Genomic DNA, 20,959 nt, shown 5'->3' with positions numbered 1-20,959 from the left:
CTTCTTAAAGATAATAGGTTAAGAAAATACTTTGCATTGATAATGTTGCTGGCAGAATGTTTGAGATGCCTTATATCAGCTGCAGAGAAATATTTTCAAGTTGTTAATACAATTTAATAAAATAATTAAATATCATACAGTGTTTGAATGTGAAACGTAGGATTAAAAATTAAGAACCTTAAGGGGGCTGAACAACAATAAAGGGAAAAATACACTGAAATTCATCATCTTCATTATCCTTCATCTTCTCTCTCTCTCTCTTTTTTTTTTTTAGAAACAGTTTATTTTTATCTTCTCAAAATGACAAAATGAAAAGTCTGTTGGAATTTTCAGTTAACAATTTTTTTTGAAAACCTGAATTCTTTTTGTCCAATTCTTTGTATATTTTTAAATTTATTTGCGAGGTCTTCTCTTAAATGTAAAATAGTAAAATGAATACAGAGTTTGGAAGTACATCATTTGTGAAGCTAGCAGAATCCTAAGTCAATGCAAGACCTAGAGAGAGTTCTAATGCTTGCAGGAATATGTAGAAATGGTGTTCCAAGCCGTTTTTCAATAGCTCTCCTGATTTATAGAGAATTCTATGGTCTGATACTGTTCTGGGAGGTGAGAAATGATGCAGTCAGTCTAGGAAGTCCCACCTTCTGGTCACATCTCAGGCCTGTTCACAGCAGTGAATGGGTCCTTTCAGGCAAAGTGGTTTGGGTGAATAGAGTTATTACTACCTTATGCTCTCTGTACTCTGTGGTCTGAATTCCTCTGGCCCCTGCCCAGAGAAGCATAACCTGAGTCTGAATTAATGCCCTGGAAGGAAATATAGTGGATTCATAGTAAGGAATAATTAATTATATCTTACCCCTCTAACCTGTAGCTATTAGCCAGGTCTGGAGTCTCCTAGGTACCTGCCCGTGAATTTACAGGAGATGAATTTAGTGGAAGGAAGCGTAATGCTAAAAGAGCAAAAGGATAGAGGGAAGCAGAAAGAGAACCACCTCACTACCTTCAATTTCACAGGGAATGACTTGTTTCCTACACCATCTTTCAACCAGTCCTTGCCAACTGTTTATATGTAGATTCAAATTGTAATGGAATGCGACAGTTTTCCTGACATATAGGTCTTTTATTTGGAGCACAAGTACCTGTATTACATTTCCCATCTTGTTACATTTAGAAAAATGGCATTTGAAGATATTTGTTCATGTTTGTATTATTTGCTCTGATCTCAAGTCTTTCAAAAACAAGACGAAAACAGTTTAGAGAAAAAATAGTCACATTCTTTGTAGTAGTATTTTAGATTGCCCATTTGGCCATATTGGCTTGTCTGGGAAACTGAGAGAATAATTTGATAATTGATTAGGGGTATGGTGGTATAGTGCTGTTCTGTGCTTAATCGCTCAGTCATGTCCAACCCTTTGCGACCTCGTGGACTGTAGCCCACCAAGCTTCTCTGTCTATGGGAATTCTCCAGGCAAGAATACTGGAGTGGGTTGCCATGCCGTCCTCCTGGGAATCTTCCCAACCCAGGGATCAAACCCAGGTCTCCTGCATTGCAGGCAGATTCTTTACCAGCTGAACTACCAGAGAAGCCCCAGTAGCATAGTAGGAGAACATAAATGTTCTAGACAATCTTCAGAGTTCATGGAGCTTTATTAAACATTGTGTGATGCTGATAAATCTCCCTTAATATTGTCAAAAATAGTCCCTAACAGAAACAATAATAGAGACTCGATTGTAAGACTTAAATTACTATGGGTAGAATTAGGTGAAAGAAGTAGATTTTTGAGAAGTTTCATCATCTTTGAAATGATTTGGCATTCATAAGAGAGAGAGAGAGAGATGATACATATATGAACAATCTCTCCAAACACACTAAAGCCATTGTATCTACTTAGACTTAGTGAATGAGAAATTATTACGGGGGTGGGAAACTCTTGCACACATCAGAAATACTTAATACATTTAAAAGAAAATCGTTGTTGAATGTAATCCCTCTCTTACTGTGCCTAATGGTTTGTCTTTCTTGCACTTTTCTGAACTTTAGGTCAATTATTTTAAGAAAGAAATGACTAAGCACTTTGACATTGATTTCACAGTTGTTTTTTTCCTAATACACGAGTGGCTAAAAATTAGTCTCTGTTTAAAAGTGGTGTTGGTTCCTCTTACCTCACAGATGGGCCACTGTATTATAGAAAGTTGGGGGTGAGAGAGGGATAGAAAAGTTTATTTTCATAGTCAGTCTAGCTCACACTTACCCCACAGTGATGACTGGATATTTTTCTGCACGTTATGAAATAACATACAGAACTTGAGAAGAATCTAAATTTAGCACAAATCCATGATGAAAGAAAATCTTTATATGAAAAGTTTGGTCTGTTAGAGTGCTGAAGGAGTCAACTCAGAGATGATAGACCCATGCTGTTTAAAAGAAAAGTAAAATCAAATCTAAATGAACCCCAATCCAGCAAGGACAATTGCCTTGTACAATCATGTCCATCTGTGTTAAAAATATCCTGTGGTTAGCTATGCTCACAGAAACTATCCTGGTTCTGCTAACAGAAAACTATCATGGTTCTTTTTCATAATTATCCAAAGATACAAGAGAGGAAAAGAGAACAGAATGATTCAGAGTAAAACCTTAAATATCTATTGGACCTTTGTCAAGATACTTTACTCTCTGTATCTTTTTTCTTGTTAATTGAATGGATTTGGCATTTACTAAGCTCCTGTGTCAGCAGAAATTACACAAGACTTTCCTGCAAAGTGTTGCAGGACAATATCAACATCTCTATCAATAGAAGTTGAAGATGGTATCTTTTACATTTTAGTGAACTACATACCATGGCCAAAGGAAGTTACGACATCAAGAATATATCCCAGTGATGTTTCACTGTATATGGTGTCCCAACTATCATTTGAGTAGTAATTGTGTTGGCTGTTCCTAATTAATTCACATTGGCTGTTCCTAATAAAATAAGGTGGCTGAAGGTAAGGATTTTAGCTTATCTATAGGGAGTATTTACTCTTTAAAATCTACACATAGCAATTTCATGAACTTTAAAATTTAATTTTGGTAGTAAAATGAGAATATGTAAATAATTTTCCTTTGATGCTTATTACTTCCTAATATAAATAATAAAACTGACCACATATATCAGTGCACTTTCCAAAATAAGTGAATCCTTTTTTCACCTCAATGATGTCTATATAGAGTCATCCATCCCAATGGCATTTGTCAATATTTTTTATTTAAAATGAATATTATTTCCAGATAACCATGTGTAATCTGTTTTATGCCTCTGCCATATGTACCAATTCATTTAATTCTGAAATCAAATGCATGTGCTTCAAAAGTCTGAAGACTCATACAAAACAGATTTCTGAATTATAAACAGTATTTTTGTTATTTTTATATGACAGTCTTATACATTTTCTTGTTGCCAAAATGAATGCCAAATATAAGATTTAAGGCTGGTGAATATGGTTAAATGTTGAAATAGATCTGATTTTTTAAACATCTGTGATGAATAACTTCAACTTAACTTGTTTTGCAGATCTCAACATTTAATAATCCTCCCAATATTATATGTTCTGCCAGTATTAGTATGGTCAAATTATTACACATTCAAATGCTGGACAAACAATAGATCTTATTTCAAAATTCCACAATCTAATCTATAAGTCTGGAAAATCATATATGAATTTAAATGATTGCAAAACAAGCAGCATTTACTATGAAGGAATACTTTTGAAAGCAAAATACTACTGTCACTAAAATACAAGCATTTTTATTAAAAATATTTAATGCTTGTTGCTGTTGTTAGTCTTCATAACATCTTCATGAGGTAACAATGTATCAATTTCCATAGTTATAAAGTGCTGCACATAAAATAAAGGCAATATATAAATTATTTAAACAAAGGAAAACATATGCTAGAAAAGAACATTAATTTTTTTCTTTCTATTTCAAGACTTTGGGAGTTTAACTGTCAGGGTTTTATTCCAGCTCATGGCGTCATTCAAGTTATCTCTCAAAAAATGTGTATAACAAAATTCATTTATTCCATACTCAATGCAATTTCAAAATATATTTGCTCTTAAAAGTCAAATATAGATAGCAATTCTGTAAATGAAGGCTACTCTCATGGGAGTTTGAATCCTCACTGTGCGACTTGCTACCCATGTAACTGATTGTCAGTCACACACCATTTTAAATCTTTGTTTCTAAATGTGTAATATATATTTAGCATATACAGGCTTGCTATAATGAATTTTTGAGATACTCTGGTGACTGGTACTGAGTAGTCCTCAGTAAAAAGCTATGTTTGAGCCTTCCTTGGTGGCACAGTGGTGAAGAGTCCACTTGCCAATGCTGGAGAGATGGGTTCAATCCCTGGTCCGGGAAGATCCCACACGTCACTAGGCCCGTGCACCACAGCTATTAAGCTTGTCTTCTAGAGTCCAGAAGTTGAAACTACTGAGTTCACATGCCACAACTAACTATTGCTTCTTCACCAGCATACAAGTTTCTCAGGAGACAGGTAAGGTGGTCTAAAAATCACTGTTAACACCAGTATAAAAGTTAAAAAAACAAAATGGTTAAGAATAACTAGTGACAAGAACTAGTTAATGAATACACAATATAAAAATATGCAAGTAGTGACATCAATAACATAAAGTATGTTTGGGAAATAAAAATGAGTTTTATGGGTTCCCTGGCGACTCAGACAATTAAGAATCTGCCTGCAATACAGGAGACACAGATGTGATTCCTGACTTGGGAAGATCCCCTGGAGGAGGAAATGGCAACCCACTCTAGTATTCTTGCCTGGAGAATTCTGTGGACAGAAGAGCCTGGTAGGCTACAGCCTATGGAACCACAAAGAGTTGGACACAACTGAGCGAGTAACTAACTTAGCTTAAAGTTGGGTTCATATAGGTTTAAAAGAAAAGCTATTCTAAACATAAGATGATTTATGTAACTCATATAATATCATGATTTAAAACAACAAAAAATGTATATTTGAATTTCATCTCCATTGCTGGCACAGGACTCCTAAATCCCTTTATCACAAGAGACAAAGATCATTATATAATGCTAATAGAGTCAATTCATTAAGAAAATATAACAGTTATAGATGGCTCAAACAGTAAAGCGTCTGTCTACAATGCGGGAGATCTGGGTTTGATCCCTGGGTAGGGAAGAATCCCTGGAGAAGGAAATGGCAACCCACTCCAGTACTCTTTCCTAGAAAATCCCACAGACAGAGGAGCCTGGTGTCCATAGGGTCGCAAAGAGTCAGACACAACTGAGCAACTTCACTTTCACATGCACTCAGCATCGGAGCACCTAAATATATGACTGGTTGGATCTCCTTTCTGTCCAAGGGACCCTCAAGGGTCTTCTCCAGTACCACAGTGCAAAAGCATCAATTCTTCGGCATTCAACCTTCTTTGTCAATGTACAGTAACACAACTGATTTTGTGTTTGATCAAAGCAGTCAGTCCTAAAGGAAATCAACCCTTTATATTCACTGGAAGTACTGACGCTAAAGCTGAAGCTCCAGTACTTTGGCCACCTGATACAAAGAGCCAATTCATTGGAAAAGACCCTGATGCTGGGAAAAATTAAGGGCAAGAGGAGAAGAGGGTGACGAGGATGAGATGGTTGGATGGCATCATCAACTCGATGGACATTTGAGCAAACTCTGGGAGACAGTGAAAGACGGGAAGCCCGGTGTGCTGTCATCCATGTGGTCACAAAAGAGTCAGACACGACTGAGTGACTAAACAACAACAATGAACCATCAGAAAGGAAATTAATAAAACAATCTTATTTATAATAGCATAAAAATAATCAAATTCTTAGGAATAAACTTGACCAAGAAGACAAAATATTTATACACTGAAAACTACAATACGTTGATGAGAGAAATTTTAAAAGACACAAATAATGAAAAGGTATCCACATGCAAAACTGTTAAGATGTCCATACTAACCAAAACAATCTACGGATTTTTGGAATTTTTCAGATTTTTACAGATATTGGAATTTTTTCAAATTCCAATAGCACTTTAACATAAATAGAAAAAAACAAACCTAAAATTCATATGGAACAGCAAAAGACCCAAAAATGCTAAAGTGATCTTGAAAAAGAACAAAATGTGAGGCAATATATGCTTCCTGTTTTCAAAACATATTATAAATGTTTTATGTAATTAAAATAATACTGTACTGACATAAAGACAAACACACAGACCAATGATAGAGAGCGCAGAAATAAATGGGTGCATGTGTGGAAAACTGTCCTTCCACAAGAATGCATAGAATATACAAGGAAAGGATAATCTCTTTAACAAATGTTCTTGGGAAACTATATCCCCATGCAAAATTAGCTCAAAATAGAGTATGAAAATTTAAATGTAAAAGATGAAACTATAAAACTCCTAGAAGAAAATCTATGGGAAAACTGCATGACATTGATTTTTAAAATGATTTCATGGATATAACACTTAAAGTACAGGCATCAAAAGCAAAAGTAGACAATGGAACTAAGTTACTAAAAAAGACTTCTGCACAACCAAGGACACAGTCAAGAGAATTTTAGTGTAAGCCCTGACAATTGAATTTTCTTTGCTTTAATGAAAATGCCTGACTTAAGCTTTGATTGCAGAGGCATCCACTTCAAAGAGGTACTTCTATGACAGTTATATTGAATAAACACATTTCCAGCCACACAACTAGTTAAAAAGCCAGGCTGAACACCACTTAAGGCCTTTTTCTTTTCCCCCAACATACTGTTTGGTTTAGATAACTAGCCATTTGGGCTATTTTTCTTTTTTCTTCCTGCACTTTGAATTCTCATTCTTATATTTTAAATTTATCAACAGTAATCCCATGAAACCCTAGGCCCCCACTCTTGACTGCAAACAGAAGCAGAATCTCGAGTTTATGCATTCTCTCTCCCTTTCTCTCTACCTGTGACCTTGCTGTGTGGCCCAAAGTGTGGCACGTAATTTCCAGAACTTGTAAGTAATAAACGTTTTTTTCCCCAAATTTCCTTAAGGTTATTCCTGAGGGTGTGTTGGATTCATGCTAAGAATCACCAGGGCCTACAAAGCAGGAAGACATATTTTCAAATTGTATGTCTGAAAAGAAATTGATTTCCAGTGCATATATGGAACTCCTACAACTCAATGGCAAAAAAACACAAATATCTTGATTTAAAACTTGACAAAGGCCTTGAATGGACATTTCCTCAAAGAATATATACAATAGCCAGTGGGTATATGAAAAGGTGCTCAACATCATTAATAAACTGTTGTTCAGTCACTACATCGTGTCCAACTCTTTGCAATCCTGTGAACTGTGGCACCCCAGGCTTCTCTATCCATCACTATCTGCCAGAGCTTGCTTAAACTCATGTCCATTGAATCAGTGATACCATCCAACCATCTCATCTTGTCATCCCCTTTTCCTCTTGCCCTCAATTTTTCCCAGCATCAGGGTCCTTACCAATGAGCTCTTCATATCAGGTGGACAAAGTGTTGGAGCTTGAGCTTCATCATCAGTCCCTCCAATGAATATCCAGGGTTTATTTCCTTTAGGATTGACTGGTTTGATCTCCTTGAAGTCTAAGAGACTCTCAAGATCTTCTCCAGCACTACAGTTCCAAAACGTCAATTCTTCAGTGCTCAGCTTTCTTTATGGTCCAACTCTCACATCCACACACGACTACCGGAAAAATCCTACCTTTGACTAGACAGACCTTTGTCAGCAAAGTGATGTCTCTGCTTTTTTAAAACACTGTCTAGGTTTGACATAGCTGTTCTCCCAAGGAGCAAGTGTCTTTTAATTTCATGGTTGCAGTCACCATCTGCATTGATTTTAGAGCCCAACAAAATGAAATATGACACTGTTTCCACATTTCCCCCAGCTATTTGCCATGAAGTGATATGACTAGATACTATGATCATTGTTTTTTGAATGTTAAGTTTTAAGTCAAGTTTTCACTCTGCTCTTTCACTTTCATCAAGAGGCTCTTTTTAGTTCCTCTTCACTTTCTGCCATTAAAGTGGTATTATCTACATATCTGTGGTTACTGATATTTCTCCTGGCAATCTTGATTCTAGCTTGTGATTCATCTAGCCCAGCATTTCACATGATGTACTCTGCATATAAGTTAAATAAGCAGGGTGACAATATCCTGCCTTGACTATATATTGACAATATATTGCTTCAACAGTATATATTCCTTTCCCAATTTTGAACCAATCCATTGTTCCATGTCTGGTTCTAACTATTGCTTCTTGTCTGCATACAAGTTTTTCAGGAGGCAGGTAAGGTTTTCTGGTATCCCCATCTGTTTAAGAATATTCCACAGTTTGTTGTGATCCACACAGTCAAAAGCTTTGGCATAGTCAAAGAAACATAAGTAGATTTTTTTTTTTTTTTTGGTATTCACTTGTTTTTACTGTGATCCAGCATATGTTGGTGATTTGACCTCTACTAATCAAAACCACAATGAGATTTCACTTCATACCTGTTAGGATGGTGATTATCAGTTAAAAAAAAAAAGATAAGAAAGGTTGACAAAATGTAGAGAGAAATTTAAATTCTTAGACACTACTGGTGAGAATGTAAAATGGTTTGGCCACTATAGAAAATAGTATGGAGTTTCCTCAAAGGATTAAAAATAAAACTACCATATGATCTAGCAATTTTTCTTCTTAGTATATATCTGAAGGACTTCAAATCAATATTTCAAAAAGATCCCTGCACTCTCATTTTCATTGTTACATTACTCACAATAGCCTAGATGTAGAAACAACTCAAATGTCCATTGACAGATGAATGAAGAAAAAATGTGATATATACATACAGCAGAATATAATTCCGTATTTTAAAGAGACGGAAAGAAACACTATATTTGGACAACATGAGTGAACCTAAAAGACATTATGGCAAGTGAAAGAAGTCATAGGACAAAACTGCTTGATTCTACTTATATGAGGTGTCTGAAATGATCAAACTGTAGAAGCAGAGAATAGGGTGATGCTTGACAGGAACTGAAGTGACAGGGCAATGGGGATAACATTATAATTATATGAGATAAATAAGTTCCAGAGATCTCCTGGATAACCTAACTGCCTTTAGTGCATATCATTCTGTGCATCTTAAAACTTGTTAAGAGGGTAGATCTCATGTTGTATTCTTACCACAAAAACAAAAATAAAACAAGAAGACACAAGAATTATTTTGGAGGTTATGGATATATTAAATATGTGAAATTTTTCTATATTAGTTATATCTCCAATAAAGCTGGAAAAATACCATAGGAAGGAAATTGATCATTAAATAATAAAATAAGATTTACTCTGCATTTAATTTAGCTCAACCTCTTTTTTAAATTTAATTTTACATATTTAATATGTAATACATAAATGGATATAAGATTTATATATGTATATGTATAATATCATGTATGAAACGAGTCGCCAGTCCAGGTTCGATGCATGATACTGGATGCTTGGGGCTGGTGCACTGGGACAACCCAGAGGGAGGGGATGGGGAGGGAGGAGGGAAGAGGGTTCAGGATGGGGAACACAGGTGTACCTGTGGCAGATTCATTTCTATATTTGGCAAAACTAATACAATATTGTAAAGTTTAAAAATAAAATAAAATTAAAAAAAAGATTTATATATGTATAATGTTTACATATGCATATATACTAGTATGGCTCAGGAAAGTTCAATTTCTAGGGCAGTTATTCAGCTGAACACTCTCCACAACTTGGAAAGTGTCTCCATCCTAAAGTTACCTATGTTATACACTATAGGATCTTCTACAACCCATCTCTTGAGCAGCTTGAATGTAACTTCTTTACATAAGTTTCAGAAAGAGCTCCTCCAGGATTTTAACCACTATGTTTTATTAGGGAAAACTACTGTGCTGCAGTTGGTCTTAGGCTGTAACTCATATTTTTGTTTCTTTATTACCCATTTGCTAGATTAGATGGTTTACCTGGTGTTGTAATACAAACTCATCCCTGTGGGTTCTAACCCATTAGTACCATGACTGTCTTAGGCATGGTTGATATGCTTATCTATTTATAACAAAGACAGAGCAAAAGGGTGCCAAGAGTCTGCCGAGTAGATCATTTCAGTTCAGTTCAGTCATTCAGTCGTGTCTGACTCATTGTGACCCCAAGAACTGCAGCACACCAGGCCTCCCTGTCCATCAGCAACTCCGGAGTTTAACCAAACTCACGTCCATTGAGTCAGTGATGCCATCTAACCATCTCATCCTCTGCCATCCCCTTCTCCTGCCCTCAATCTTTCCCAGCATCAGGGTCTTTTCCAATGAGTCAGCTCTTTGCATCAGGTGGCCAAAGTACTGGAGTTTCAACTTCAACATCAGTCCTTCCAATGAACACCCAGGACTGATCTCCTTTAGGATGGACTGGTTGGATCTCTTTGCAGCCCAAGGGATGCTCAAGAGTCTTCAACGCCACAGTTCAAAAGCATCAATTCTTTGGTGCTCAGCTTTCTTTATAGTCCAACTCTCACATCCATACATGACTACTGGAAAAACCATAGCCTTGATTAAATGGACCTTTGTTGACAAAGTAATGTCTCTGTTTTTTAATATGCTCTGTAGGTTAGTCATAGCTTTTCTTCCAAGGAGGAAGTGTCTTTAATTTCTTGGCTGCAGTCACCATCTGCAGTGATTTTGGAGCCCCCCAAAATAAATTCTGCCACTGTTTTCACTGTTTCTCCATCTATTTGCCATGAAGTCGTGGGACTGGATGCCATGATCTTTGTTTTCTGAATGTTGAGCATTAAGCCAAATTTTTCACTTTCATCAAGAGGCTCTTTAGTTCTTCTTTGCTTTCTGCCATATGGGTGGTGTCATCTGCATATCTGAGGTTATGATATTTCTCCCGGCAATCTTGATTCCAGCTTCTGCTTCTTCCAGCCCAGCGTTTCTCATGATGTACTCTGCATATAAGTTAGATAAGCAGGGTGACAATATACAGCCTTGATGTACTGCTTTTCCTATTTGGAATCAGTCTGTTGTTCCATGTCCAGTTCTAACTGTTGCTTCCTGACCTGCATACAGATTTCTCAAGAGTGTGAGTGTGATCACTCACCTAGAGCCTGACATCCTGGATTCCAAAGTCAAGTGGGCCTAGGAAGCATCACTACAAACAAAGATAGTGGAGGTGATGGAATTCCAGTTGAGCTATTTCAAATCCTGAAAGATGATGCTGTGAAAGTGCTACAGTCAATATGCCAATGAATTTGGAAAACTCAGCAGTGGCCACAGGACTGGAAAAGGTCAGTTTTCATTCCAATCCCTAAGAAAGGCAATGCCAAAGAATGCTCAAACTACCACACAATTGCACTCATCTCACATGCTAGCAAAGTAATGCTCAAAATTCTCCAAGTCAGGCTTCAACAATATGTGAACCATGAATTTCCAGATTTTCAAGCTGGTTTTAGAAAAGGCAGAGGAACCAGAGATCAAATTGCCAACATCCGCTGGGAACATCGAAAAAGCAAGAAAGTTCCAGAAAGGCATCTATTTCTGCTTTATTGACTATGACAAAGCCTTTGACTGTGTAGATCACTATAAACTGTGGAAAATTCTGAAAGAGATGGGAATATCAGACCACCTGACCTGCCTCTTGAGAAATCTGTATGCAGGTCAGGAAGCAACAGTTAGAACTGGACATGGAACAACAGACTGGTTCCAAATAGGAAAAGGAGTGCGTCAAGGCTGTATATTGTCACCGTGCTTAGTAGATCACCTGATGCCAAATGTATTCCCTTCCCCATTTCATAGCAGCAATGCGACCTTAATAAGCAGAATCAATTTACCTCTGACAAAGTGGTAACCCTTTTCTTGACTTCTGGTATCTTAGAAGGAAGAGACAGAAGTGACAGGGGAGCAGCTGTAGTTTAGTTTATGGGACTTTTGCTGTGACCCTTGTTGGAAGCAGTGCCTATCTGGAAACTAGGGTGTCTAATCCTAGGGTTCAGGGCCAGGAAGCACAAATTCCCCAGGTTGGTTCCTGTATGGTAAGTGGTAACTGGAATGTAATGGTAAGTGGAACTACTTCTACTTTTGCCCTTAGTTTGCATTCCATACCCAAGTATTCTATCTACTGATGACACAGAATTATATACTAGTTGTTGACTTAGTGTGTATAATGTATTCTTAAAGATGATTAATCCATACAAAGTAGCATCTCTAAGTTGGTGCCTTGGTCATTACCTTCAAAAAACTATCTATCCCATCACTCTCTCAAGCCAGCAACTTCTGAGTAATGCAACATGATATAACTCATGTATCCCATTACCATGCATTCATTGCTAAACCTCCTTTGCTGATTGAAAGTGAATTTCTTGGTCTGATGTAATGTTGTATACACTCTGCTGGCAGATCAAGCATTGCATAAACTGGTCACGGCCATGTAGGTAAGAAAGAGATAATATACCTATGGTCATGATTTAATACAATCAAGATAAATCACTGCCACTCCCAGAGTGAAATGGGTACAATATTAGCTTGACAGATGGGGAAACAGTGGAAACAGTGTCAGACTTTATTTTTCTGGGCTCCAAAATCACTACAGATGGTGACTGCAGCCATGAAATTAAAAGACACTTACTCCTTATAAGGAAAGTTATGACAAACCTAGATAGCATATTCAAAAGCAGATACATTACTTTGCCAACAAAGGTCCGTCTAGTCAAGGCTATGGTTTTTCCTGTGGTCATGTATGGATGTGAGATTTGGACTGTGAAGAAGGCTGAGCGCCAAAGAATTGATGCTTTTGAACTGTGGTGTTGGAGAAAACTCTTGAGAGTCCCTTGGACAGCAAGGAGATCCAACCAGTCCATTCTGAAGGAGATCAGCCCTGGGATTTCTTTGGAAGGAATGATGCTAAAGCTGAAACTCCAGTACTCTGGCCACCTCATGCGAAGAGTTGACTCATTGGAAAAGACTCTGACGCTGGGAGGGATTGGGGGCAAGAGGAGAAGGGGACGACAGAGGATGAGATGGCTGGATGGCATCACTGACTTGATGAACATGAGTCTGAGTGAACTCTGGGAGTTGGTGATGGACAGGGAGGCCTGGCGTGCTGCGATTCATGGGGTCACAGAGTCGGACATGACTGAGTGACTGATCTGATCTGATCTGATCTGAAGTGAGCTTGGAGGCTCAACATTGACCATGCTTTTTGTCATGGGTCTGTGTGGGCTTCCCTGGTGGCTCAGATGGTAAACCATCTGTCTAAGGCAGGAGACCTGGGTTCAATCCCTGGGTAGGGAAGATCCCCTGGGGAAGGAAATGGCAACCCACTTCAGTACTTCTGCCTAGAAAACTCCATAGATGGAGAAGCCTGGTAGGCTACAGTCCATGGGGTCACAAAGAGTAGGACATGACTGAACAACTTCACTGGTGCATGGGTTGGAAAGGAATATCCAGACATGAGACAGAATGAGAGGAGAATAATGTTTATTAGACTGAGAGACACTGTTAGAACAGCAGGCCAGCTGCAGAAAGCCAAACCCTTTCACAGGTGAGCAATCAAGTTTTATAGCCCTAGGAACTCAAATTGAAATGATCCAACTTTCACTTGTTCATTGCTAGTATATAGAAGAGCAATTGACTTTTGTGTGTTAGCTTTGTATCCTGCAACCTTGCTGCAATCACGTATTATTCCAGGAGTAGTTTTGTCAGAATTTCCACGTAGATGATACTGTCATTTGCAAACAAAGACAGTTGTATTTCTTTGTTCCAAAAAAAAAAAAATTTTATAGCCTCAAGACAGAGAAAATTTCTATTGGAATGCTGGCATTTGGTGATTGATTAGGATGCTATAGGGTAATATATTAGGTATTTGACATAGTATGGAGGTCAGAGAATTGGCCAGCTTAGATCTGGAGGCTCATGGTAACAATTGCTGTGGGGCTTAGTCAGTGCCAGAGATTTTTATCCTATGACCTTGATATAGTGCTCCAGAATTTTGATTGGATATCATCAGTGGCAATTATTTTATCTGCACTTGTGGTATAGGAGCTATTATAATAGGAAAAGCGAAGTCAAAGGCTCTAAAACTAACCCTCTCCCAATCAAGATTGTAAAATAAAAACATTATATCACAGCAACAGAAGTGATGTGGTGGCAGATTTTTGAGCCATCCTTAAAGACGTGAAGGATGTAATCAGATCCTGGAGGAGGATATAAATTTGCCCATTCCTACAGCTCCTCTTTCAGATGTGACATTTTTATGACAGCAGATTAACATGGTCTCAGGTATATGGTATGCACTCTTTGATCTGATGAACCCATTCTTTCCATCCCTATCAGGAAAGAGGATTAGACACTTCAAATTTATATGGAACAGAAAGTAGTATGTATTTATGGCCTAGCTCCAGGATATGATAACTCTCCGGCCTTCTGTCATAATATAGTCAGAGAATCTTTTACCATCTGGCCATTCTGCAGAATATCATCCTCATCCTCTATATTGATGACATCATGTTAAACTGAGTGACCATAGTGTGTCACCCATGCTGCAGGCCATGGAAAGTTGCCTATGCTACAGAAGATAGAAGATAAAACATATGAAGATTCAGGATCTGTCCTTTCAGTGAAGATTTTTGAGATCCAGTTGGCAGTTGCATGTCTAGACAAGTTATTCAAAGTAAAGCATATATATAAAATTATATGTATATGGTACCATATACTTTCCACCACTAAAAAAAGAAGGATGACATTGGGTAGAAGACCTCTTAAAGTTTCAGAGGTAGCATATTTCATACTCATAAATGTTACTCTGCTCTGCTTTACTGGATGATACAAAAGACTGCTAGTTTTGGATAGGGTGGAGAATAGGAAAGGCATCTTCAGTAGATCCAGGCTATATAGCAAGCAGCACAGGTGCCCTGGAGTCCTTATGGTTTTAGAACATCAGTAGTGGAAAAAATGCTGTGTGTGAGTTTTACAGAAAGCCTCAGTTGAAGAATTTGGAGCTACTTGAATAGGAATGAAGTTTAAAGAATTTTGCACTATATGTTACTGTGCCCAAGAGAGCATTCACAATGAAAGGAGCACCAAATTAGAGAAAATGACCAGTCAGCAAAAGCCAACATCTATGATTGGCTACCCCAGTGTTGGCACAAGGAGTACAATAATGGAAGTGCTATGACGACAGAAATGGAGACCATGCATAGGTCCAGTTAACATGCGTCAGCTGGAGCTGGACGAGGAACCAGTACCTGAGGATGACAGAGCAGCTGATGCAGAGGATCTGGTGAAGAAGCCAAATGACCGCTGCCAGAGTCAGCAGCTGGGCTGTGATGAATGTCCAAGAGCTGGACATTCCTGGAGCCTGAAGACCCAGACATCGAAACCTGAAACCTGCCCTTACTTCTTATATGAAAATAAAGCAGAAAAAAATGCAGATAAAATTACCATCACTGATGACATACAATCAAAGTCTGGTCAAAGTTGAGCATCCAATACAAAATTATCTTTGAAGGAAACTAACCAGCCATTTTGTGACAAGTTGATTACATTGTACTCTTTCACTATGGGAACTCCTGATTGTACAAGATCCTACAGTCATTTCAAAGAGGGTATCATCTCTTTCTTCTTTTAGCAGGGCCAGTGCTTCCTGACTGGGTCATTAAGAGTTATGCTGTGGGGCACAGCAGTGTGCCTGTTTCTTTAAAGAAGAGATCTCTGAATCATCTTTAAGAAAAGAGGTGTGATAAAGCAGAATATAATAGAGTGAGAAAATTCTGCACACCCAAAGGATTCTGAGGAATCTGAAGATTCAAGATTTTCTGAAACATTGAGTCAGAAATACTCATCTGATACCACCAAACTTCACATTTCTCTAATTAGGGCTCAGGGTGGTGTGCCAGACTTTCCCAGGTTGAGCATTCAACCTCCTCTAGAAATCAATTACAATTATGTACTGGACCTGATGCTCGTTTTTTTCTGCAATGCACTTGAAAATAAAAGAACTTCGTTGACTGCTGAAGGGGCTTCTTGGATTTTGTACATAGATGTTCAGTTTAGTTCAGTTCAGTTCAGTAGCTCAGTCATGTCTGACTCTGTGACCCCATGGACCGCAGCATGCCAGGCTTCCCTGTCCATCACCAGCTCCTGGAGCTTGCTCAAACTCATGTCCATTGAATCAGTGATGCCATCCAACCATCTCATCCTCTTTTTCCCCTTTCTTCTCCTGCCTTCAGTCTTTCCCAGCATCAGAGTCTTTTCCAATGAGTCAGTTCTTCACATCAGGTGGCCAAAGTATTAGAGCTTCAGCTTCAGCATCAGTTCTTCCAATGAATATTAAGGACTGATTTCTTTTAGAATTGACTGGTTTCATCTCCTTGCAGTCCAAAGGACTCTCAAGAGTCTCCTCCAACACCACAGCTCAAAAGCATCAATTCAGATGTTCAGTCAGTTCAGTCACTCAGTCATGTCCAACTCTTTGCAACCCCATGGAATGCAGAATGCCAGGCTTCCCTGTCCATCACCAACTCCCGGAGTTTACACAAACTTATGTCCATTGACTTGGTGATGCCATACAACCACCTCATCCTCTGTTGTCCCCTTCTCCTCCCTCCCTCAATCTTTACCAGCATCAGAGTCTTTTCAAATGAGTCAGCTCTTTGCACCAGGTGGCCAAAGTATTGGAGTTTCAGCTTCAACATCAATCCTTCCAATGAATATTGAGGACTGTTTCCCTTTTGGATGGACTGGGTGGATCTCCTTGCAGTCCAAGGGACTCTCAAGAGTTTTCTCCAACACTGCAATTCAAAAGTTGGTGACTAATCATCTCATGCTTAAAATTTCCTTTTATTTCTCTCATATGTCAATTACCTTCAGCTGCAGTCATCAAGTTTCATAGTTTTTCTTTCCCTTGAACTTCTGATATGCCTGAGATATTGCATCTGCTAAGGGGAATGTATCATATTAATTATTGCTATTGTATTCCTATTATTATCATTATTTTAGAAATTTTAAAGGCAAAATTCAAAAATCAGGTCTCAAGTGATAGCATTTCTTATAACATGTTGGCATTTATTTTTCCAGCTCCCATGAAAACATCAGCTTATTATAGCTTCCCCAAATGTACATATCATAACTCTTTTTGGAGAATCATAAAACCATTCATTGATAATTCAGATTCAGATTCAGACTTGAGCTATGCAAAAATATTTTATATTGAGAAATGTTACAAGTTTCTAAATGTTTGTTTCTCTGTGACTTTTTTCTACATATAAGAAAATGAAAGCCTGAACGAACTTCAAGGTGGCAGGCAGAGAATCTGTGTGGGAGTGTTCATAAAGGAACCCAGATTTCCTGCTTTCTGCCTACATGTTTCAATAACTGGATTTCTTTGGTTTCCACTGTCTCTTTATAAGCATTAAATTTTGTTAAACAATACAAATTTCTCCAACATTTTTAGTTAAGCACATTGAATCATTCTGACAATATTTGAAATTAAAGTCATTGGGTTTTAGTTCTGTAAGTGTACACTTTTATATTATTTTAAATAGAATGATTTTAAATGTGTGTAATGAACAAAATCAAATGACTTCCACTTATTACTGCATTGCCAATGAGAATAAATTGTATATAAAGTGGCTAGATTTTCTGTTCATCTCTATTCATTTTTAGTGAAGTTTCAGGCATTATCAAAGTTTTTCAACATTTATTGAATATTTACAGTATTTTTGGCACTGTTTTATATACTTGACAAAAAATAACTCATTTTCCTAACACTTTTATAAGGTATATACTATAAAGTCCTCATTTTTCAGATAAAGAATAGGACAGAGAAATTAAAGAACTTGCTTGAGTCATGTAGCTTGAACTAGGAATATTGTTTCTTCATCTGTGCAAAAAAAGAGCTGGCTGATTCGCATCTTGGAGTTTCTGCTCAAATGTCACTTCCTCAAAATGACATTTCCTGGTCATTCTATTTGGGGTTCTACAATATACTTCACAGAAATTATAATCAGGAATTATCATCCACTTATGTGTTGACTAGTCTATTTTTGATATTGTCAATCAGATTGCAAGCTTCATGAAGGAATAAAGTTTACCTGTCTGCTGCTGTGTCATGAATGTCTATCACTGAGTAAGGAACTCATTAAATATTTCACAAGTGAATGAATAAACACTTCTTTGAAATAGCACATGAATTACGTCTCCATCATACGTCTTCAATTAAAACAACTCTTCTCTACTTTTGGATAAATTTCAGGATCATTTTGTTTAAGTTTGATCAAAATTGTTGTAAATATTTAACTTAGCATGTATGAAGTTTTTTGAAAAATTCATTTTTTACAATCCAAGAGTATAGTATATCTTTAACTTAGGTTTTATTTTTCCTGACTTTCAGGTATTGTTTTGTTTTCTTTATAGAGCCCTCTCCTATTTATCAATGTATCAATAATCCCTTGGGGTTTATTGTTGCCATGCTCTAGTAGGAAGAGAAGTCCTGGTAACATGCTAGTACTGGTGCTGCCCCGGCTCTTGCTGACAGTGCCAAGGGAAGTGGGAGTCGAAACACAGTAGTAGGAATGAGAGCAACTGTCCTAAGCAAGTTAGTGTAGGAGTGGTAGGAATTATTGCCATATGAGTAAGGTTTTCTCTCAATTCTTATTTTCCAATTACTGTTGGTTAATGGAAGCTATTAACTTCTGTCAAACAGAACTGCTTTATGAATTCTAACATTTATTCCTCTAGTTTCTTAGATTTTTCTTAAGATATAAAATGCACAGCTTATTCTTATCTGGAAGATAGAAAAACTAACAGCAACATTAGATAAACAATAGTGATAGTAAATGTAGGCAGGTTTGTGATGCAGGCAGGAAACGCCACATGAGATACACATTAAGGCGAAAATGCACATAATCTGTGTATCTTTTATGGAAAAATAAGCCTAGATTTTCCAATTAGGAACACAAATTCAGTTCAGTTCAGTCACTCAGTCGTGTCCAACTCTTTGTGACCCCAGGAATCGCAGCACGCCAGGCCTCCCTGTCCATCACCAACTCCCGGAGTTCACCCAGACTCACGTCCATGGAGTCAGTGATGCCATCCAGCCATCTCATCCTCTGTCGTCCCCTTCTCCTCCTGCCCCCAATCCCTCCCAGCATCAGAGTCTTTTCCAATGAGTCAACTCTTCGCATGAGGTGGCCAAAGTACTGGAGTTTCAGCTTTAGCATCATTCCTTCCAAAGAAATCCCAGGGCTGATCTCCTTCAGAATGGACGGGTTGGATCTCCTTGCAGTTCAAGGGACTCTCAAGAGTCTTAGCCAACACCACAGTTCAAAAGCATCAATTCTTCGGTGCTCAGCCTTCTTCACAGTCCAACTCTCACATCCATACATGACCACAGGAAAAACCATAGCCTTGACTAGACGAACCTTTGTTGGCAAAGTAATGTCTCTGCTTTTGCATATGCTATCTAGGTTGGTCATAACTTTCCTTCCAAGAAGTAAGTGTCTTTTAATTTCATGGCTGCAGTCACCATCTGCAGTGATTTTGGAGCCCAGAAAAATAAAGTCTGACACTGTTTCCACTGTTTCCCCATCTATTTCCCATGAAGTGATGGGACCAGGTACCAAGATCTTCATTTTCTGAATGTTGAGCTTTAAGCCAACCTTTTCACTCTCCACTTTCATTTCAAGCAAGAGGCCTTTTAGTTCCTCTTCACTTTCTGCCATAAGGATGCTGTCATCTGCATATCTGAGGTTACTGATATTTCTCCCAGCAATCTTGATTCCAGCTTGTGCTTCTTCCAGCCCAGTGTTTCTCATGATGTACTCTGCATATAAGTTAAATAAGCAGGGTGACAATATACAGCCTTGACGAACTCCTTTTCCTATTTGGAACCAGTCTGTTGTTCCATGTCCAGTTCTAACTGATGCTTCCTGACCTGCGTACAATTTCTCAAGAGGCACATCAGGTGGTCTGGTATACCCATCTCTTTCAGAATTTTCCACAGTTGATTGTGATCCACACAGTCAAAGGCTTTGGCATAGTCAATAAAGCAGAAATAGATGTTTTTCTGGAAGTTTCTTGCTTTTTCCATGATCCAGAGGATGTTGGCAATTTGATCTCTGGTTCCTCTGCCTTTTCTAACACCAGCTTGAACATCAGGAAGCTCACGGTTCACATATTGCTGAAGCCTGGCTTGGAGAATTTTGAGCATTACTTTACTAGTGTGTGAGATGAGTGCAATTGTGTGGTAGTTTGAGCATTCTTTGGCATTGCCTTTCCTTGGGATTGTAATGAAAACTCACCTTTTCCAGTGCTGTGGCCACTGCTGAGTTTTCCAAATGTGCTGGATTATTGAGTGCAGCACTTTCACAGCATCATCCTTCAGGATTTGAAACAGCTCAACTGGAATTCCATCACCTCCACTAGCTTTGTTCGTAGTGATGCTTTCTAAGGCCCACTTGATTTCACATTCCAGGATGTCTGGCTCTAGGTCAGTGATCACACCATCATGATTATCTGGGTCGTGAAGATCTTTTTTGTACAGTTCTTCTGTGTATTCTTGCCACCTCTTCTTAATATCTTCTGCTTCTGTTAGGTCCATACAATTTCTGTCTTTTATTGAGCCCATTTTTGCATGAAATGTTCCCTTGGTATCTCTGATTTTCTTGAAGAGATCTCTAGTCTTTCCCATTCTGTTGTTTTCCTCTATTTCTTTGCATTGATTGCTGAAGAAGGCTTTCTTATCTCTTCTTGCTATTCTTTGGAACTCTCAATTCAGATGCTTATATCTTTCCTTTTCTCCTTTGCTTTTCACTTCTCTTCTTTTCACAGCTATTTGTAAGGCCTCCCCAGACAGCCATTTTGCTTTTTTGCATTTCTTTTCTATGGAATGGTCTTGATCCCTGTCTCCTGTAC

Source organism: Bubalus kerabau, chromosome 6 (assembly GCF_029407905.1).
Source record: "Bubalus kerabau isolate K-KA32 ecotype Philippines breed swamp buffalo chromosome 6, PCC_UOA_SB_1v2, whole genome shotgun sequence".
NCBI lineage: Eukaryota > Metazoa > Chordata > Mammalia > Artiodactyla > Bovidae > Bubalus > Bubalus kerabau.
This window is presented reverse-complemented; position numbering follows the sequence as displayed.